At 33.7% G+C, this 6,404-nt stretch overlaps 1 non-coding gene across 1 annotated transcript; it reads right to left on the bottom strand.

Moving 5' to 3' along the window:
* Positions 1-5,998: 5,998 nt before the first annotated feature.
* On the bottom strand, positions 5,999-6,105 carry LOC139856380 (small nucleolar RNA R71). The gene has a single exon (XR_011761865.1). It is a non-coding gene; the product is annotated as a small nucleolar RNA R71 (small nucleolar RNA).
* Between the last annotated feature and the right edge of the window lie 299 nt (positions 6,106-6,404).

The raw sequence follows: 6,404 nt of genomic DNA, 5'->3' as shown, positions 1-6,404 counted from the left end.
AGAATCACTAATACAACAACAACAGCAATTACAACAATAATCGCAACAACTATCCTAACAATCGCAATATCAATCGCAACTACAACAAACGGCCCAACAACAACAACAACAACAACAACAACAACAACAACAACAACAACAACAATCATCCCAACAACAATAATAACCGCAACAACAACAACAATAAGAAGCAGCTATGCCAAAGGTGTGAAAAGTATCACTCGGGGTTCTGCACCAAATTTTACAACAAGTGTTAAAGAAATGGTCATAATGCGGCAAAGTGTGAGGTCTACGGACCAGGGGTTAACAGAACGAAAGGAACAAATGGTGTCGGAACGAGTAATCGTAGAGCAAGTAGTGTCAGAGCAAGTTATGCCAATGTAGTTTGTTATAAATGTGGAAAACCGGGCCACATTATTAGAAATTGCCTGAACCAGGAGAACACGAATGGACAAGGACGTGGAAGAGTTTTCAATATTAATGCGGCAGAGGCACAGGAAGACCCGGAGCTTGTTACGGGTACGTTTCTTATTGACAATAAATCTGCTTACGTTTTATTTGATTCGGGTGCGGATAGAAGATATATGAGTAGAGATTTTTGTGCTAAATTAAGTTGTCCATTGACGCCTTTGGATAGTAAATTTTTACTCGAATTAGCAAATGGTAAATTAATTTCAGCAGATAATATATGTCGGAATTGAGAAATTAAACTGGTTAGCGAAACATTTAAGATTGACTTGATATCAGTAGAGTTAGGGAGTTTTGATGTGATAATCGGTATGGACTGGTTGAAAGAAGTGAAAGCAGAGATCGTTTGTTACAAAAATGCAATTTGCATTATACGAGAAAAAGGAAAACCCTTAATGGTGTACGGAGAAAAGGGCAACACGAAGCTACATCTTATTAGTAATTTGAAGGCATAAAAACTAATAAGAAAAGGTTGCTATGCTGTTCTAGCACACGTCGAGAAAGTACAAACTGAAGAAAAGAGCATCAATGATGTTCCCGTCGCAAAAGAATTTCCCGATGTATTTCCGAAAGAATTACCGGGATTACCCCCACATCGATCCATTGAATTTCAAATAGATCTTGTACCAGGAGCTGCACCAATAGCTCGTGCTCCTTACAGACTCGCACCCAGCGAGATGAAAGAACTGCAAAGCCAATTACAAGAACTTTTAGAGCGTGGTTTCATTCGACCAAGCACATCACCGTGGGGAGCTCCTGTTTTGTTTGTCAAGAAGAAAGATGGTACATTCAGGTTGTGTATCAACTACCGAGAGTTGAACAAACTTACCATCAAGAACCGCTACCCACTACCGAGAATCGACGACTTATTTGATCAACTACAAGGCTCGTCTGTTTATTCAAAGATTGACTTACGTTCCAGGTATCATCAAATGCCGGTGAAAGAAGATGATATTCCAAAGACTGCTTTCAGAATACGTTACGGTCATTACGAGTTTATGGTCAAGCCATTTGGTTTAACTAATGCACCAGCTGTGTTCATGGACCTTATGAACTGAGTGTGTGGACCATATCTTGACAAGTTTATCATTGTTTTCATTGATGACATACTTATTTACTCAACGAATGACCAAGAACACAGTGAACATTTGAGAAAGGTGTTAGAAGTATTGAGGAAGGAAGAATCGTACGCTAAATTTTCAAAATGTGCATTTTGGTTGGAAGAAGTTCAATTCCTCGGTCCCATAGTGAACAAAGAAGGTATTAAGGTGGATCCGACAAAGATAGAAACTGTTGAAAAGTGGGAAACCCCGAAAACTCCTAAACACATACGCCAGTTTTTAGGACTAGCTGGTTACTACAGAAGGTTCATCCAAGACTTTTCCAGAATAGCAAAACCCTTGACTGCATTAACGCATAAAGGGAATAAATTTGAATGGAAGGATGAACAAGAGAAAACGTTTCAGTTATTGAAGAAAAAGTTAACTACGGCACCTATATTGTCATTGCCTGAAGGGAATGATGATTTTGTGATTTATTGTGACGCATCAAAGCAAGGTCTCGGTTGTGTATTAATGCAACGAACGAAGGTGATTGCTTATGCTTCTAGACAATTGAAGATTCACGAACAAAATTATACGACGCATGATTTGGAATTAGGCTTGGTTGTTTTTGAATTAAAGACTTGGAGGAACTACTTATATGGGGTCAAAAGTATTATATATACCGACCACCAAAATCTTCAACACATATTTAATCAGAAACAACTGAATATGAGGCAGCGTAGGTGGATTGAATTGTTGAATGATTATGACTTTGAGATTCGTTACCACTCGGGAAAGGCAAATGTGGTAGCCGACTGATAATGCCAAAAATGAACACATATTTTACAGCATTATTCCCCAAGAAAGACAAGATTTTAGTTGATATTGTTCGATTTACAAGCACTATTCGTTTAAATATTAAAAAGTGAAGATAAAAGGCAGATTCGACAAATTGAAGACGGAAAGGTCCAAAAAGCTAAAAAGTACAAGATTCAATCAAAAAGGTTCAAATTATTGATGAGGAACGTCTCAAAATAACAAGAGTACAAGTTACACGACGCAAAGTACACGATATAAAATAGTACGCGAGGACGTCCGAAAATCCGGAACCGGGACCTGAGCCTAGAAGAAACGCCCGACGTAACGGACTAAAAATATCTACTCAACTATGCATATAAATATAATATAAATATATAAATAATTATTAAAATTATTTATATATTTATTATTATTAAATTATGTCGACAAGCTAAGAGCCAAACGAATGTGACCTGGAATTCATGGCCATGCGACTCGCATGGCCCTATGCCCATTTTCATGCGACTCGCATGAGGGGCTTTTCCATGCCACATTCTATTTAAAGCGAGTTCGTGATCCATTTTATGTACACCATAATATATCTTTCTATCTCTCTTTTGTAATACATAAATAAATTTAATTATAATTTTAATTTTAATTAATAATAATAATAAGGTTATGTTAAGGAGTGTTTTGAGTGTATAAGTCGAAATTCTGTCCGTGTAACGCTACGCTATTTTTAATCATTGTAAGTTATGTTCAACCTTTTTACATTAATGTCTCGTAGCTAAGTTATTATTATGCTTATTTAAAACGAAGTAATCATGATGTTGGGCTAATTACTAAAATTGGGTAATTGGGCTTTGTACCATAATTGGGGTTTGGACAAAAGAACGACACTTGTGGAAATTAGACTATGGGCTATTAATGGGCTTTATATTTGTTTAACTAAATGATAATTTGTTAATGTTAATATAAAGATTTACAATTGGGCGTCCCTATAAATTACCATATACACTCAATCGGACACGATGGGCGGGGTATTTATATGTACGAATAATCGTTCATTTAACCGGACACGGGAATGGATTAATAGCCACTAGAATAATTAAAACAGGGGTGAAATTATGTACAAGGACACTTGGTATAATTGATAACAAAATATTAAAACCTTGGGTTGCACTCAGTCGACATCCTGGTGTAATTATTAAACAAAGTATTAAAATCTTGTTACAGTTTAAGTCCCCAATTAGTTGGAATATTTAACTTCGGGTATAAGGATAATTTGACGAGGACACTCGCACTTTATATTTATGACTGATGGACTGTTATGGACAAAAACCAGACGGACATATTAAATAATCCAGGACAAAGGACAATTAACCCATGGTAATAAATTAAAATCAACACGTCAAACATCATAATTACGAAAGTTTAAATAAGCATAATTCTTTTATTATATTTCTCATCGTATCTTTATTTACTGTCATTTTATTACTCGCAATTTTATTTACTGTCATTTTATTTATTGTCATTATTTTACGCACTTTAATTATCGACATTTATCTTTACGCTTAAAATATAGAATCGACAAACCGGTCATTAAACGGTAAAACCCCCCTTTTATAATAATATTACTACTTATATAATTATATATATTTTGTATAAATATAGTTAAAAATATAGTAAGTATCACCAGCTCCCTGTGGAACGAACCGGACTTACTAAAAACTGCACTACTCTACGATTAGGTACACTGCCTATAGTGTTGTAGCAAGGTTTAGGTATATCCCATCCGTAAATTAATAAAACTTGTGTCATATTTTGTAGTATTTCCTAGTAAAAATAATACTATTTCGTACCCTCACGCTACATCATCAAGTATTTTTGGCGCCGCTGCCGGGGAGCGCTAAAACGCAATATTTTTAATTATAATAATATTGAAATAAAATATAATAATATAATAATATTGAAATAGAATATAATAATATAATAATATTGAAATAAAATATAATAATATAATAATATTTTAGAATTTGATACGTAAAGTTTTAAAAAGTCGTATTTATTAAATACTTCAGCGGTATATTATGTAACTTATAATTAATAATTTCTATCATGTCGCTTTCATGTGAATAGTAAATTAATTAATTTATTTTCATTTACTATTCAAGAATAGTAAATGAATTAAAAAAAAAGTTTTGAAAAAAAATTATAATTATAAAAAAATTATTAATTTGTAAAAAAAAAAATCTTTTTTTTTTAAAAAATAAAAAAAAAATCGTTTTTTTTAAGAAAAAAAATTTCGTTTTTTAAAAAAAAAAAAAAAAATTGTAAAAAAAAAATCGTTTTTTTTTTAAAAATTTAAAAAAAAAAAAAAGTTTTAAAAAAAAATTTATATAAAAAAAAAAAAATTTTTTAAAAAAAAAAAAATTTAAAATCCTTAAAAAACGAAATATATAAAAAAAAAATTAAAAAAAAAGTTTTTTTTATTACCTTTAGATTTTTAGACTCTAGTTACAATTTTTAGTATTAAGTTTAGTTTTGCCATAGTTATTTTTATTTCTAGAATTTTTAGGTTTGCCGTAAAATCCCTTAAGTGCTTATTCCTTAGACTAAGATTTAGGTGCTTTAGAATTTTGCGACGCCGTTTTTCGCGCTACTTTCTTATTTTTATTTTTTGACGCCTATTTTTCGACCTTTTATTTTTCGACATTTTTCGACGCGCAATCTATTTCTTTCTTATTTCTCGACGCTCTAGTTTTTAGGACTTAGAATTTTCTCTATTTCTTATCTAATTCTCAAACGGAAAGAAAAATTATTTAAGCGGTTAAGTTAATAGACGTTGACATTTTTCTGGTTCGTAGTAATAGTTGGATTTGTTAGTAGCTAGTTGTGGGCTTCCGATTTAAAGGGTCCTGGCTACCTGCTACATCTTTTGGCTATTCGAAATGTGGGCAAAATCAGAAAAGTCTATTAATTGGACAACTTATATAAGTTTTTCTTATTTTTTTTATAACTACTAGGATATTCAGTGAATGCACCGAGCAAAACGTTCACCACCTTTCATACGTTCACCACCTATAACTCGATCAAGACATCTAGCCAATATTGTCGCCGTTGCTTTTTCTTTAGAATCATCATCTAGTCGACCAAGAACTCCAACTCAAATTTCTGATAATCCATCTTTTGAACCCGACCTCACAATTGAGAATCCGGAGAATATTCAAGGACAATTCCAAGATCCTGAACCACAAACCGTTAAATCAGAGTCCTCTAGTGATTCGTATTCAACGAATTCAATTATGGAAGTAACGGAACCTCTAAGTATGGAAGATCGAATGAGAGCTAAACGCACGGGCCAAGGTCACGCCATTATTAAGCCAGACATTAATGCGCCAGATTATGAAATCAAAGGACAAATCCTACACATGGTAACTAATCAGTGCCAATATAGTGGTGCGCCGAAGGAAGATCCAAACGAACATCTTCGTACGTTTAATAGGATCTGTACACTATTCAAAATCCGAGAAGTTGAGGATGAACAGATCTATCTCATGTTGTTTCCCTGGACTTTAAAGGGAGAAGCCAAAGATTGGTTAGAATCGTTACCTGAAGGGGCGATTGACACATGGGATGTTTTAGTTGAGAAATTTCTTAAAAGATTCTTTCCGGCATCTAAAGCCGTGAGACTTCAAGGAGAAATTGTTACGTTCACACAAAAGCCAAATGAAACATTATATGAGGCGTGGACAAGATTCGGAAGGATGTTGAGAGGATGTCCTCAACACGGTTTAGACACTTATCAAATAGTACAAATATTCTACCAAGGTGTCAACGTTGCTACAAGAAAAGACATCGACATAACAGCTGGTAGTTCCATTATGAAGAAAACCGCAACTGAAGCTTACAAAATTATTGATAACACAGCCTCCCACTCACATGAGTGGCATCAAGAAAAAGATATCTTTCGATCATCTAAAGCGGCTAGAGCCGATTCTAGCCATGACTTTGATTCCGTTTCCGCAAAAATAGATGCTTTCGAGAGACGAATGGAAAAGATGAATAAAGATATTCACGCAATACGAATCAGTT

This window comes from Rutidosis leptorrhynchoides, chromosome 6 (assembly GCF_046630445.1).
Source record: "Rutidosis leptorrhynchoides isolate AG116_Rl617_1_P2 chromosome 6, CSIRO_AGI_Rlap_v1, whole genome shotgun sequence".
Classification (NCBI taxonomy): Eukaryota; Viridiplantae; Streptophyta; class Magnoliopsida; order Asterales; family Asteraceae; genus Rutidosis; species Rutidosis leptorrhynchoides.
This window is presented reverse-complemented; position numbering and strand designations above follow the sequence as displayed.